The 16,429-nt window shown below is 39.9% G+C and overlaps 1 protein-coding gene and 1 pseudogene across 3 annotated transcripts in view; one reads left to right on the top strand and one right to left on the bottom strand.

Annotated features, from left to right (window-relative positions):
- Positions 1-16,429, bottom strand: part of SLC4A5 (solute carrier family 4 member 5) — a 129,513-nt gene that overhangs the window by 101,926 nt on the left and 11,158 nt on the right. The window lies entirely within an intron of this gene.
- On the top strand, positions 11,658-12,459 carry LOC101283764 (chromobox protein homolog 1-like; annotated as a pseudogene).

Raw genomic sequence — 16,429 nt, 5'->3', positions numbered from 1 at the left:
GAACTGATCAATTATCTGGATGAATTTGACTATTTCGAGAGGGTACCAAGATTCTACCAAGAATAAAGAATTGTAGAAAGGAAAAGTAATCATGGTACACTATGCAAGTCAGCTGTGAGCAAAATTTATACAGTCATAATGAATAAAAATAAACGTTAATTTTATCAAAAATTATGATATAAGTAAAGTTGGTTTTCCAATATGCACCAGTATGGCTTCTGTTTGTGGCTGGTATCCATTCTTAACAGTTGGGTATTCATTCTGATTGGTTGGTGTTGGCGCCATATTGGTTGTGAAATATTTTGAATGTCTCCACTGGATATAACGATTTGGGGATGATGGGGAAACAAGGTGGGGCTGTGTGCATGGAGGCCTGTGTGGAGGACACTGCTAGCTACCTGCCTGATGTCTGTCTCCTCTTCTGTTCTTATTTTGTTCAGGGCAGCAATGTGGCCAACTGAAAATAATCATTTCCCCCAGATGCCCTTCAGCAATCCCTCTCTAAAGAGATGTAGGTGAAAGAACCTGGAGAAAGATTCCCTTCCTGGATAAAGCCTCTCCCAAAGAAACCCCCTTCATTTTTCCTTCTTCTCCCTCCCTCCCTGAATAGGGTTGCTAGATTTAGCAAACAAAAATACAGTTTCTCCAGGTTAAATATGAACTTCACATACACAATAAATAATTTTTAGTATAAGTATACCCTATGCTCTATGTTTTTATTAATTTATTTATTTTTGGCTGCATTGGGTCTTTGTTGCTGCATGCAGGCTTTCTCTAGTTGTGGCAGTCGGGGGCTACTCTTCGTTGCAGTGAGCAGGCTTCTCATTGCGGTGGCTTCTCTTGTCGTGGAGCACGGGCTCTAGGCGCGAGGGCTTCAGTAGTTGTGGCACATGGGCTTAGTTGCTCTGTGGCATGTGGGATCTTCCCCGACCAGGGCTCGAACCCGTGTCCCCTGCATTGGCATGCAGATTCTTAACCACCGCACCACCAGGGAAGTCCCCCCGTGCACTATTTGAGATATATTTATACTAAAAAACTATTCACTGTTCATCTGAAATTCAAATTTAACTGGGCAAACTGTATTTTATCAGGTAAACCGTATTATATCTGGCAAATTATATTTCATCCTTATATCTAGAGCCTGGAACATGATGCCTGGAAGTGCAGCAGCCATCTTTTCATCATGGGAGTGAAGGCCATATGCTAACTATGGATACAGGGGACGAAGGAGCCTGTGTCCTTAACATCTTCAGTGAACCACTCTACTAGCACTGGACAGCCCACATTTGGACTTCTTTTTATGGTGAAAAATTAAACCACTAAATTTATAGTTAACTTTTCTGTTACTCAAAACCACACCTGAATTAAAAGACTCTGGGAAAATAAGATTGGGTTCTGCTAGTAAGGAAAACAGGGAGAATGGGCACTGGGTGCTCATCTAGAAGTGTCTGCTACACTTTCCAACGTTCGTTCCTTCCTCTCCTTGCCTGTTTATAGAACCCCATTTTGCTCAGATAGGGACACAGGGCCCTTGATTGCCATACATACCTTCCCCAACCCCAGACATAAATTGTGACCTGTCTAAACCATTCATTGTAATCTTATGGCCCTTGGCCAGTAAATGATCCTAGGAGTAGTCATGTGACCCTACCTACCGAGCCAATGAGATTTAATGGAAGTCTACTGGGTAGAGTTTCCAGGAAAACTTTTATCTTCCTAATAAGAAGTGACAAACACAGTTAGAATGCATGTTTTGCTCTTTACCTTCCCTTTTTTCCTGCACAGACTCTAGGCATGAGACTTCTAGATGAAGCAGTCATCTTGCAACAATGATGTGACAGGTATGAAAACCAAAGCCACAGGCTAAGGACAAAGCAGAAGGCTAGAATAAACTTGGGCTCCTGATAAAATCACTGAGCTCTAGACTGTTTATCTCTGATCTTCCTGTTATGTGAAAGGAAAAAATCTACCTAGTATATTTAAACTACTAGCCAAGTTTTATGTTACTTTTAGCTGAAGGTCTTCCTAACTGATACATAATGGAAAGCTATAGGGAGTTTAAATGAATGAACTAGATCTCTATGTGTCACCTGTAGAAATCTCAGTAACATAATGAATAAAAAAAGCAAGTTGTAAAAAGATACAAACAAAATGACATTATTTATATAAAACTTTAAAATGCACAAAACACTGCCAATGTTATTTATTGCTACATTTATAAGTAATAGAAGCATAAAATCATGCAGGGGAATGAGACACACTAACTTCAGGTTACTTCTGGGGACAGGTAAGGTTTAATGGTGATGTTTCAGCTGTATCTTTGATAGATATAGATATGAAGCAAATATGATAAAATGTTAACATCTGCTAATTCTGGACAATGAAATATAACTATCATTCTACAGGTTTGAAATATTTTATTATTAAAATTTTAATTTTTTAGATAAATAAGATTATTCCCCAGCACTATGACATAGTAGTCTCAAATAAAATGGGCCAACTGAGTACTCTACACAAAGAATGATTGGGAAGAAAAATCCTCACACTTTGATATGTCAGTATGAAATTTTAGAATATTAAGTGTGAAGAAAAGAAAAATCCTAAAAACAGGAACAGGTCACCTATAAATGAATAAAAATCAGACTATCAGAAGACTGCTCTTTAGGAACTTAGACAAGAGAAGATGCCAGACCAATGCCTTCAAAATTCTGTGGGAGAATAGTTTCCAGCCTAGCATTCTCTATTCAGCCAAACCACCAGTCAAGAGAGAGGGTAGAAGACAGTTTAGGATATGCAAAAAATAATTTCACTTCTCTCTCATATCTTCTTAGGAAGTTATGTATGTATAATAGATATTACCTCCATTAACAAAGAAGGGGAAGACAATGGGATCCAGGAGAGAGGGGTTGAAACAGAAGGGTAATGAAGGAAGGTCCCTGGACAACAGCTGTGATATAGCCCTAGGGAGCAGTCAGTCCTCAAAATAGCTAAAAATGAGGTTTCAGAAAGAACCACCAAGGAAAAGATGAAATTCAAGAGACTTAATACACTCCTTGAGAACTTGGAACAACTTAAGGAAGTGACAAAGACAGAAAGTGCAAAGGGGAACTTCCCTGGTGGTGCAGTGGTTAAGAAGCCACCTGCCAATGCAGGGGACACAGGTTTGATCCCTGGTCTGGGAAGATCCCACATGCCACAGAGCAACTAAGCCTGTGTGCCACAACTACTGAGCCTGCACTCTAGAGCCTGCAAGCCACACTACTGAGCCCACATGCCACAACTACTGAAGCCCACATGCCTAGAGCCTGTGCTCCACAACAAGAGAAGCCACCACAATGAGAAGCCCACACACCGCACAAAGAGTAGCCCCCACTCGCTGCAACTATAGAAAGCCTGCGCACAGCAATGAAGACCCAAAGCAGCCAAAAAATAAATAAGTAAAATTTAAAAATGAAAAAAAAAAGAAAGTGCAAAGAAAAAGAAAGCAATTAGAAACACCAGGGAAAATTAAAACTGTAAGAAATAAAATGTGATTATGGTATATACATAATCATAAGAGCATAAACACTGATTTTTAACTAAAAACAGCAATGATATATCTACATTGGAAGTATAAAGAAGAGGAGATGGGTGTTGTGTATGATAGTTAAATAGTCACCTGTAGGTGACTGATATCTAACTTTGATAACTAGCAGGAGATTTATTATCATTATTATTATTATTTTAGAGGGGTGTAGGTAACCAACAAAAAAACCTAAAAGAATTCCAAGTGAGAGATCAAGATGGCAGGCAGGAAGACACTGGGCTCACCTCCTCCCATGAACACATCAAAACTACAACTAAGAAATAGAGACACAGATGTAGAGAACAAACGTACAGACACCAAGGGGGGAAGGTGGCAGGGGGTGGTGGTGGTGTGATGAATTAGGAGATTGGGATTTACATATATACACTATTATGTATAAAATGGATAACTAATAAGAACCTGCTGTATAAAAATATACATAAAATAAAATTCAAAAAAAAATTTACTAACTTTATGAACCAACAAATGAACTGCCTTCAGAATCTTTATTACATTAAAATTTTTCCTCAGTGGGGGGAAAAATAAAACTACAACTGTATAGGGACTTCCCTGATGGTCCAGAGGTTAGACTCCATGCTTCCACTGCAGGAAGCACAGGTTCGATCCCTGGTCGGGGAACTAAGATCCTGCATGCTGCACAGTGTGGCCAAAAAACAAAAAACAAAAAAAACCCTGCAACTATATATAGAGTGAATCTCACTGAACTTGACCTGCGGACTAGCAAAACAGCTCTTCTACAACCAAGTTGTAAAGAAAGATCCACATGGAATCTGGTAGGAAGGGAGGAGAAGCAATCTGCTCAGGATCTGCACACCTGGAAGGGGTGAAGCTAGCTCCAGGGCAGAGACCACCATTGCTGAGGCACACATCTCTGTGCACACTTGAGAGGGTGCAGGGCCATCCCAGTGGTGTGGCACCAAACCCACCAGCCACAACCCAGCCTATAACCAAGGTGTGCACACTGGGGAAAGAATGAAACCAGCATAGAAGTGCAGCCCCAAGCCCTCAGATCCCAGGCATGCCTTCAGTGAAGGCCACCACACATGGGATAAACAACTCCCTCAGGGTTCCTGCTTGAGCATAGGATAAGCCACGGCTTCAACCAGACTCTGGCTCTAGCCCCTCCAACTCCATCCCTACCTCCCACAAAGGCTGTGGTTGCCAGCACACCCTGGGAAGATACTGCCCATGCTTACTTCAGATCCAGCTCTCCCACCAAAACCACTGGGCACACACAGGCTGCACAGGGAGCTCCTACACAAGGACATGCTTTCAAGGCCAGGATAAGTAACTGATCACCTAATTTCATAAAGACAGAGAAAGATAAACAATATGAGAAGACAGGAGATTATGTTTCAAATGAAAGAATAAGAGAAAAAGAACAGGAAAAACCCCTAATGAAACAGAGCTAAATAATTTACTGATAAAGAGTTCAAAACAATAAGCATAAAAATGCTAAATGAACTGGGGATAAAAATAGATGAACACAGTGAGAATTTAAAAAAGAACTAGAAAATATAAAAAAGGAGGGAGAGCTGAAGAATGCAATAACTGAAATTAAAAGCCACTAAAAGAGAATTAATAGCAGATTAGGTGATACAGTAAAATACATAAAAGTGATATGGAAGATAAAATAATGGAAATCACCCAATCAGAGGAGCAAAAAGGAAAACAAATTTTTAAAAATGAGAATAGTTTAAAGGACCTCTGGAACAGCATCAAGCATACTAATATTCGCATTATAGGGGTCCCAGAAGAAGAGAAAGAGAAAAAGGTAGAACATGTGTTTCATGAAATTATGGCTGAAAACCTCCTGAACCTGAGGAAGGAAACAGATATCCAGGTACAGAAACCACAGAGAGTCCCAAAGAAGATAAACCCAAAGAGACCCACACCAAGACATATTGTAATTAAAATGGCAAAAATTTAAAGAGAGACTTCTAAAGGCCACAAGAAAAAAAGGAGTCACATACAAGAGAAACCCCAGAAGGCTATCAGCTGATTTTCAGCAGAAACTTGGCAGGCCAGAAGGGAGTGGCATGATATAGTTTAAGTTCTGAAAGGAAAAAAACCCTACAACCTAGGACACTCTACCCAGCAAGGTTATCATTCAGAATTGAAGGAAAGATAAAGAGCTTCTCAGACAAGCAAAAACTAAAAGAGTTCATCAATACTAAACTGACCTTAAAAGAAACGTTAAAGGGTCTTTTCTAAGTAGAAAAGAAAAGGCTACAACAAGAAATAAATTACAGAAAGGGAAAAATCCCACTGGTAAAGGCAACTATACAGTAAACGCTGAGGCAGTAAAGGCTGAGGATCAATCATTTAAATAAGCTACTGTGAAGGTTAAAAGACAAAAATTGTAAAAATCAACTATAACCATAATAAACAGTTAAGGCATAGACATGAAGATGTAAAATATGACACCCAAAACACAAAACATGGTGGGGGAGTAGAAAAATGTAGATCTTTTAGAGTGTGTTTAAAGTGAAATGATTACCAGTTTAAAACAAGGAGATATAGTTATAGGTCAACATATATGAACCCTATGGTAACCACAAATCAAAAACCTATAATAGGGCTTCCCTGGTGGCACAGTGGTTGAGAGTCCACCTGCCGATGCAGGGGACATGGGTTCGTGCCCCGGTCCGGGAAGATCCCACATGCCACGGAGTGGCTGGGCCCATGAGCCATGGCTGCTGAGCCTGCGTATCCGGAGTCTGTGCTCCACAACGGGAGAGGCCACAACAGTGAGAGGCCCACGTACTGCAAAAAAAACACAACCCTATAATAGAAAAAAAGTATAATAGATAAAAACTAGAGAAAAAGGAACATAAACATAACACTAAAGAAAATCATTAAACCACAAGGGATAAGACTAAAAGAAGAAGAAAAGAATGGAGAAGAACTACAAAAACAACCAGAAAACAAGTAACAAAATGGCAATAAATACACACCTATTAATAATTACTTTAAATGTCAATGGACTAAAAGCTTCAATCAAAAGACGTAGGGTAGGGCTTCCCTGGTGGTGCAGTGGTTGAGAGTACGCCTGCCGATGCAGGGGACACGGGTTCATGCCCCGGTCCAGGAAGATCCCACATGCCACAGAGCGGCTGGGCCCCTGAGCCTTGGCCACTGAGCCTGCGCGTCCGGAGCCTGTGCTCCGCAACAGGAGAGGCCACAACAGTGAGAGGCCCACGTACTGAAAAAAAAAAAAAGACGTAGGGTAGTTGATTGGATTTAAAAAGAAAGACCCATCTATATGCTGCCTACAAGAGGCTCACCTCAAAGCTAAAGACACACACAGACTGAAAGTGAGAGGATGGAAAAAGATATTCCATGCAAACAGTAATGAAAACAGAGCTGGGGTAGAAATACTTATATCAGACAAAGTAGACCCTAAAAAAAGTCTATGATAAAAGACAAAGAATAGCATTATATAATGATAAAGGGATCCATACAAGAAGAGGATATAACATTTGTAAATATATGCACCTAATATAGGAGCACTAAATATATAAAGTAAATATGAACAGACATAAAGGGAGAAATTGACACTGATACAATAATAGTAGGGACTTTAACACACATTACATCAATGAACAGATCATCAAGACAGAAAATCAATAAGGAAACAGTGGCCTTAAATGACACATTAGACCAGTTGGACTTAATAGATATCTACAGGACATTCCATCCCAAAAGAGCAGAATACACATTCTTTTCAAGTGCACATGAAATGTTCTCCTGGATGGATCACATACTAGATCACAAAACAAGTCTCAACAAATTTAAAAGGATAGATTAAAGCACAGAAATCTCTTGCATTCCTATACACTAACAATGAAAGATCAGGAAGAGAAACTAAGGAAGCAATCCCATTTACCACTGCAGCAAAAAGAATAAAATACCTAGGAATAAACCTACCTAAGAAGGCAAAAACCTGTACTCAGAAAACTAAAACACTGATGAAAGAAATCAAAGATGACACAAACAGATGACGAGATATACCCTGTTCATGGACTGGAAGATTCAATATTGTGAAAATGACTATGCTACCCAAAGCAATCTACAGATTCAGTGCAATCCCTATCAAATTACCAATGGCATTTTTCACAGAATTAGAACAAAAAATTTTACAGTTTGTATGGAAACATAGAAGACCCTGAATAGCCAAAGCAATCTTGAGAAAGAAAAACGGAGCTGGAGGAATCAGGCTCCCTGACTTCAGACTATATTACAAAGCTACAGTCATCAAGACAGTATGGTACTGGCACAGAAACAGAAATATAGATCAATGGTATAGGATAGAAAGCCCAGAGATAAGCCCACACACCTATGGTCACCTAATCTATGACAAAGGAGGCAAGAATATACAATGCAGAAAAGACAGTCTCTTCATTAAGTGGTGCTGGGAAAACTAGACAACTACACATAAAAGAAGGAAATTAGAACACTCCTTAACACCATACACAAAAATAAACTCAAAATGGATTAAAGACCTAAATGTAAGACAAGAAGCTATAAAATTCTTAGAGGAAAACATAGGAGAAACACTCTGATATAAATTACAGCAAGATCTTTCTTTTCTTTTTTTCAGCAAGATCTTTTTTGACCCACCTCCTAGAGTAATGAAAATAAAAACAAAAATAAATGAATGGGACCTAATTAAACTTAAAAGCTTTTGAACAGCAAAGGAAACCATAAACAAGATGAAAAGACAATGCTCAGAATGGGAGAAAATATTTTCAAGTGAAGCAACTGACAAAGGATTAATCTCCAAAATATACAAACATCTCATGCAGCTCAACATCAGAAAAACAAACAGTCCAATCAAAAAATGGGTGGAAGACCTAAACAGACATTTCTCCAAAGAAGACATACAGATGGCAAACAAACACATGAAAAGATGCTCAGTATCACTAATTATTAGAGAAACGCAAATCAAAACTACAATGAGGTATCACCTCACATCTGTCAGAATGGCCATCATCAAAAAATCTACAAACAATAAATTCTGGAGAGGGTGTGGAGAAAAGGGAACCCTTTTGCAGTTCTGGTGGGAATGTAAATTGATGCAGCCACTCTGGAGAACAGTATGGAGGTTCCTTAAAAAACTAAAAATAGAATTACCATATGACCCAGCAATCCCATTACTGGACATATATCCTGAGAAAACCATAATTCAAAAAGACACATATACTCCAATGTTCATTGCAGCACTATTTACATTAGCCAGGTCATGGAAGCAACCTAAATGTCCATCAACAGATGAATGGATAAAGAAGATGTGGTACATATATACCATGGAATATTACTCATCCATAAAAAGGAACGAAATTGGGTCATTTGTAGAGATGTGGATGGGCCTAGAGTCTGTCTTACAGAGTGAAGTAAGTCAGAAAGAGAAAAACAAATATTGTATATTAACACATATATGTGGAATCTAGAAAAATGGTACAGATGAACCTATTTTCAGGGCAGGAATAGAGACACAGACCTAGAGAATGGACGAGTGGACACAGTGGGGAAGGGGGAGTGAGATGAATTGGGAGATTTAAATTGACAGATATACACCACCATGTGTAAAATAGATAGCTAGTAAGAAGCTGCTGTATAGCACAGGGGGCTCAGCTTGGTGCCCTGTGATAACCTAGATGGGTGGGATGGGGTGGGTGGGAGGGAGGTCCAATATGGAGGGGATATATGTACACATATAGCTGATTCATTTCACTGTAGAGCAGAAACTAACACAACATTGTAAAGCAATTATATTCCAATTAAAAATAATAAAAGGAGAGAAATTATATGAAGAATCTTTTCTGACCACAACAGTATGAAACTAGAAATCAATTACAGGAAGAAAAATGGGAAAAACACAAACACGTGGAGACTAAACAGCATGCTATTAAAAACCCAATGGATCAATGAGAAATCAAAGAGGAAATCAGAAAATACCTTGTAATAAATGAAAATAAAAAACACAACTTTCTGAAATCTATGAGATGCAGCAAAAGCAGTTCTAAGAGGGAAGCTTATAGTGATACAGGCATACCTCAAGAAACAAGAAAGATCTCAAACAACCTAATCTACCATCAAAAGAGATTAGAAAAAGAAGAACAAACAGAGCCCCAAGTCAGAAGAAGGAAGAAAATAATAAAGATCAGAAAGAAAATAAATAAGAGACCCACCCCCAAAAGAAGGAAGGAAGGAAGGAAGGAAGGAAGAAAGAAAGAAAGAAAGAAAGAAAGAAAGAAAGAAAGAAAGAAAGAAAGAAAGAAAGAAAGAAAGAAAGAAAGAAAGAATCAATGAAACCAAGAGCTGGTTTTGTGAAAAGATAAACAAAATTGACGAGCCTTTTAGCCAGCACCATGATCAAGTGGGATTTATTGCATGGATATAAGAATGGCTCAACATCCACAAATCAATCAATGTGATACACCACATTAACAAAAGGAATGATAAAAATCACATGATCATCTCCATAGATGCAGAAAAAGCATTTGATAAAATTCAACACCCATTCATGACAAAACTCTCAACAAAGGGAATAGATCACAATATAATAAAAACCATTTACGACAAACCCACAGCTAATATCATACTCAATGATGAAAAATCAAAAGCTTTTCCTGTAAAATGAGGAACAAGGCAAGGATGCCCACTCTCACCATTTCTATTTAACATAGTATTAGAAATCCTAGCCACAGCAATCAGGCAAGAAAAAGAAATAAAAGGCATCCAAATTGGAAGGGAAGAAGTAAAACTGTCACTATTTGCAGATGACATGATACTATGTATAGAAAAACCTAAAGTCTCCACCAAAAAAACTATTAGAACTAATAAATAAATTCAGTAAAGTTGAAGGATACAAGATTAGTATACAGATCTGTTGTTTTTCGATACACTAATAATATCAGAAAGAGAAAGAAAGAAAATCCCATTTACAATTGCATCAAAAAGAATAAAATACCTAGGAATAAACTTAACCAAGGAGGTGAAAGACCTGTACTCTGAAAACTATAAGACATTGATGAAGGAAATTGAATATGATACAAATAAATGGAAAGATATCCCTGTTCATGGATTGGAAAAATTGATATTGTTAAAATGTACATACTACCCAAAGCAACCTACAGATTTACTGCAATCCCTATCATAATACTCATGACATTTTTCACAGAACTAGAACAACTAATCCTAAAACTTGTATGGAACCACAAAGGACCCCTACTGAATAGGAGAAAATATTTGCAAGTGATATGTCTGATAAGGAGTTAATATCCAAAATATATAAGAGCTCATACAAGTCAATATCAAAAACACAAACCACCCAATTACAGAATGAGCAGAGGATCTGAGTAGATATTTTTCCAAAGAAAATATACAGATGGCTAATAAGTATGTGAAGATGTGCTTAATATCACTAAGCATCAGGAAAATGCAAATCAAAACCAAATGCAAACCAAAATAAATAAATCTATTAAAAAAATTTTTAATGGAGTATAATCTTTAGAACTATTGAATCACTATGTGGTACACCTGAAATTAATATAACATTATAAATCAACTCTACCTCAATTTTTAAAATTTTATTTATTTTATTTATCTTTGGCTGCGTTGGGTCTTTGTTGCTACACACCGGCTTTCTCTAGTTGCGGCGAGCAGGGGCTACTCTTCATTGCGGTGCTCAGGCTTCTCATTGAGGTGGCTTCTCTTGTTGTGGAGCATGGGCTCTAGGCATGCAGGCTTTAGAAATTGTGACACGCGGGCTCAGTAGTTGTGGCTCGCCGGCTCCAGAGCACAGGCTCAGTAATTGTGCCGCTCAGGCTTAGTTGCTCCGCGGCATGTGGGATCTTCCCAAACCAGGACTCGAACCCATGTCCCCTGCATTGGCAGGCAGATTCTTAACCACTGCGCCACCAAGGAAGTCCTCTACCTCAATTTTAAAAAATAATTCCAGATGCTGGTGACAGCAGCGCAGAGTGCCAGGCTCTTTTGTTTGGCTGAGGGAAGGGCGGTTGGCTGGCGCCTGCAGAACGCCGCTCAGTGAGGGACTTGACCGTGGTCAACAGGATTGTTGCTTTTCTGGTTCCCACTCGCCTGGTCGGCCGGACAAGACGCACGAGTAGCGCGGCACTGATTCCTCTCGGGTTCACGGGCACTGCTCTGAGCAGCGTCACCCTTTATACCAGAAAGCTGGCGGGCACCATGGGGAAAAGACAAAACAAGAAGAAAGTGGAGGAGGTGCTAGAAGAAGAGGAAGAAGAATATGTGGTGGAAAAAGTTCTCCACAGTCGAGTAGTAAAGGGCAAAGTGGAGTACCCCCTAAAGTGGAAGAGGTTCTCAGATGAGGACAACACATGGGAGCCAGAAGAAAACCTGGATTGCCCCGACCTCATTGTCGAGTTCCTACAGTCACAGAAAACAGCACATGAAACAGATAAATCAGAGGGAGGCAAGCGCAAAGCTGATTTTGATTCAGAAGATAAGGGGGAGGAGAGCAAACCAAGAAGAAGAAAGAAGAGTCAGAAAAGCCACAAGGCTTTGCTCGGGGTTTGGAACCCGAGTGGATTGTTGGAGCTATAGACTCCAGTGGAGAACTCATGTTCCTGATGAAGTGGAAAAACTCTGATGAGGATGACCTGGTTCCTGCCAAGGAAGCCAATGTCAACATGCCCACAGGTCGTCATATCCTTCTATGAGGAAAGGCTGACGTGGCATTCCTACTCCTTGGAGGATGATGACAAGAATTAACTCTCCTGAGTACCAGCCCCTGTCACATCTGACTGTGGGTTTCAAGTGGGGAAAGAAAGAGTTCTACTTGTCTTGACACCATAGAGGTGGCTTGGGAAGATGTCCTTTGAAGAGCCAGTATAGTTTCCATGCCCTACAGCAGCCCAAGTGCTTTAAAGCCGTTCCATGCTGTATAGTTTGCACACCCATTCCAGTGGAGGGGAAGGAGGGTCAGTGTTTCAAGGCAACCCACTCTGAACTTTGCTGAGAAAAGCAAAGGGCTTTCTATGAAGGACAAAACTTGCAGAATGGGATGTGGGAGAGCAGAAGATACTATAGATCTTCAAAGAGCATCTCCACAACCCACAGCCTTCTTCCCAATAGTGTTAACTCTGAATTTTTACAGCGTAGCATGTATGTAGTTTTTGGCTATTACTGGTGTATTATTTGGGGCAGGAGGGATGGGGTGGGAAAGAAGGGAGATGGGTCAGGATCATTTTTGTTAAAAAATGGGGCCTGATGGGGGAAGTGGTGAAACAAAGGAAAGAACAACTAATGATGATTTGGTTCTGTGTCCAGAATATTTCATCCTTTCAGAACATGTCATTGGCAACCTAAATGAGGACTATGAGAGACTGTTTAAAAGCTGTAAATGCCTGAAACTTAGAAGCCAACGTGTTCCCTGCCTGAGCTTAATGCTGTTCCCAACAAAGGACTAAGCCAGTTAAGAAGTTACCAAAGCTGTCGTCTGTGGGATGGAAACGGGTTGAGGAGGAAAAGTCTTTTTGGAGTGTATACGCAGGCAGGTCATTCTGTCTTAGAGGTGATAATTCTTGAAATTGACAGGAAGACCCTTTCTTTTCCAATTATGAAGTTATAAATGTCAGCTTCTCCACCCAAGCCACTGGCTGAAGTATTTGGGGAAGGGCAGAGGGTGGTATAGGAGATGCGAGAGTAGGGAAAGGCAAGGGCTGGTACTCTTAGGGTGGAAAACTCTTGGAGCCTCTGTTTCTTGAACTTTGAAACCATTGGTGGCAGGGTTCAGTCACTGACAGCACAAGTTCACTGAATCACTTCAAGAGCTGAATAATTTCAGAAGCCCTAGTCTCAGGAGAAGATTAAATTTTCATACTGGGGCAGTGGCTCACTTTAAAACAAAGCAAGTTGTTTTAATCCTAAGAATTAACTAAAACCCAAAACTCTGTCTTAAATCATGAGATCCATCAGTTCTGACATCATCTAGACCTGCATCTAGAACTCCATTGTAAAACATTTTTAGGCATGTGTTAGGTTTCTGTGAAAATTTTGTTTAAATGTTAAGCTTCATACCAACACTGTAAGTTTTTGTCTTAATAAAACTATAGATTTATAATCCAAAAAAGAAAATTCCAAGTGACTGTCTTTGGGAATTAGAACTGTGGGGTGTGCAGAAAGCTGAGATGGAGTTCTGTTGCTTTTTGTTATAAGCTCTTACATGTGTTACTTGATTTTTAAATTATGATTATATATTATTTTTACTTTAAACATTTTAAAACAAATAATTTAATATGTGCCCTCACTTTGTGTGATAATTGTATTCCCTGAAAATCCATGGTTAAATCTGTTTGTTCAAACTGAATCATGATATCAGGAGACCTACAAAAAAAGAAACTTTAAGACGGTTCTCAAACTTAAGTGGGCATCAGTCATCTGTGGGGCTGCTTAAAACCTGGATTGCTCAGCCCTACCCGTGTTTCTAAGTCAGCAGATCCGGGGTGGAGCCTGAGAATCTGCATTTCCAGCAAGCTTTCAGTTGATGCTGCTGATGATGATCCAGGGACCACACTTTGAGAACCATGGTTTTAAGGAAATAGCTCCTAATTTATATTTTCTATCAAATTGAATCACCATACCTGGAGTTTGCTTCACATGAGGTTTACATACATAATAATATCACATCTTTTCGTTCAAACTGGGCATTGTGAACTGGTAAGCTTAGTGAGAACACACTGCTAGCTCCAATAGGTTGATGATTTTTTGAAAATCACCTCCTCAGGCATAGCATGAGGACTAAAGAGAAGCTGAGTAACAAATCCTCTTTCTCACAAAGACCACCTCCAACCACAAAAGGGAAAGGCCATGTGACCTAGGCTGGCCAATAAAACACTCCCTAGTCCCCAGTCAGAGATTGATTCAGAGATGACCCCATGGCCAAAGCTGGACCAATCAGAATTCTTCCCAGGACATTTCCACTTGGACCGTCCAAAAACACTGCCTTGTTCTGGCTCTTGCTCTGGTTCTGGCATTGTGAAACTTATAAGCTTGGGGGGCTACTATCTCACCTGCCCTGTGGAAGGATGCATCCAAAGAAAGTAGAGAAACAGTTCTGATAACACTGTAACTCCCTGAGTCAGTTAATTCTGACTGGCCTTCTCAGTTGTGTTGAGCTGATAAATTCACTTTACTTTTTCTCATGTTTGAGTTGGGTTTCTGACACTTGGAGTCAATAGTTCCTGAATAATACAAATGAAGTAAGAGTTTTCCAACATGTTTTAAAAATGTGTTTTTTCATATTTGAAGTTCTATGGATTTTTCAGATTGGAAACCAAGCAAAAATGAATACAAAATGACAATACAGATGTAAATAGAGATGAAAACTCTCCAGGGCTACAGAAGTATGGAACTATAATGTAGCTCGTATTCAGGTAGACGCATAACTTCCAGTTCTGCACTAGCTGAGACCATTCCCTCCTCACCTCCTCTGTGCTGGGTCCCGCATCCTCACAATTTGAGAGAAGCTCCCTTCCAGGAGTATGCAGAAGTAGAAGAACCCAGACTGCCCAGATTCATCTTCAAAGGAAGCCATCCATTTAAAACAACTCAAACAGAGTGTTGACCATATGGAAAGTGTTTAGATTAATTACTGCTCTGATTGGCAGCTACATGGCCCGTCATAAAAATTCCCAATCATGACCTAAACTTTGAAACAGAAGCTCTATCTCCACAATTTCATATAATATATATTAATTGGCTGTCAAATATTTGTTTTCATAATCTCATTTAATCCTGACTAAAATTCAGTGAGGTGCATAATTTTGATCTCCACGTTATAGATGAGGAAATGGAGATTCAGAAAATTAAGTAATTTTTCCTGAGTCACAGAGCCAGGCATGGTGGAGCCAAGAGTCATACTGGATTCTCTGATTCTGGGACCCAAAGAAGGAAGGAAGACACGGAGGGAGAGAGGGAGGGACGGAGGAAGAAGAGCAAAGAAACAAGAGATAGAGGAGGTCTGGAAGAAGCCTTCCACTTCTGGATTCCAGACCCTGCCTTAGGTGCCAACCATAAGCCCTCCCAATGGCCTTATACTAAACCCCATTTTCTCTTCACCTAGCTTCAGCTGATTTGAGTTACTTGCATCCAAAGAGTATTAACCAGTACAGCTACCCACCTCAATATGTTGCCAAAGGAATTGTGTTAGAACACAGCAGTCCCAGCATGTAGCAAATGAAGGAACTTGTAACAGCAGTTTTACCCATACCAGCCCCTCCACTGCCCAACTAGCTCACTATTATCCTCCCATCCATCTTTAGATCATAGATTGTCTTGGGGATGAGCATGGCTTTACAGTGAGGGATCAGACCAAATTCTCTTCTGTCCCAAGTCACTTAAGGGCCCCATTCCACTTTACTGCCCCTGCCACGAGTGTGAAATCACATCTGGGAACCCTGCGAATCCAAACCCTACTGACAAAAATCAATGTCTTAAGCCTGTAAGGTTAAGGACCAGAGTGCCACACCGGTGAACCCTCAGGGCCCCTGCACAAGTAGCCTTCATGTCCACTGCAGCAAGGAGGTGGTGATACAGCCAGTCTTATGGGCAGACAGTGTGTTTTGACCATCAAAACCCTGGTAATTGAATCACCTGCCGTTTAAACACTCCCCCCACCCCACCCCCACCCCAACCTCCCTTCCACGAGGGCACATCAATTCAGTCCAACAAATTCACTTTGTTCCAGATATTTGCACTAGACACTGCAAACAAAGAGAACAAAATAGTTTATTAGGGAAGAAGGGCAAAATATGGTAAAAAAAATCCTTCAGGTTAGACATTCATATCTCTGGG

Source organism: Orcinus orca, chromosome 13 (assembly GCF_937001465.1).
Source record: "Orcinus orca chromosome 13, mOrcOrc1.1, whole genome shotgun sequence".
NCBI classification, from domain to species: Eukaryota; Metazoa; Chordata; class Mammalia; order Artiodactyla; family Delphinidae; genus Orcinus; species Orcinus orca.
Note: the sequence above shows the minus strand (reverse complement) of the source record. Positions and strands in the feature narration are given on the sequence as shown.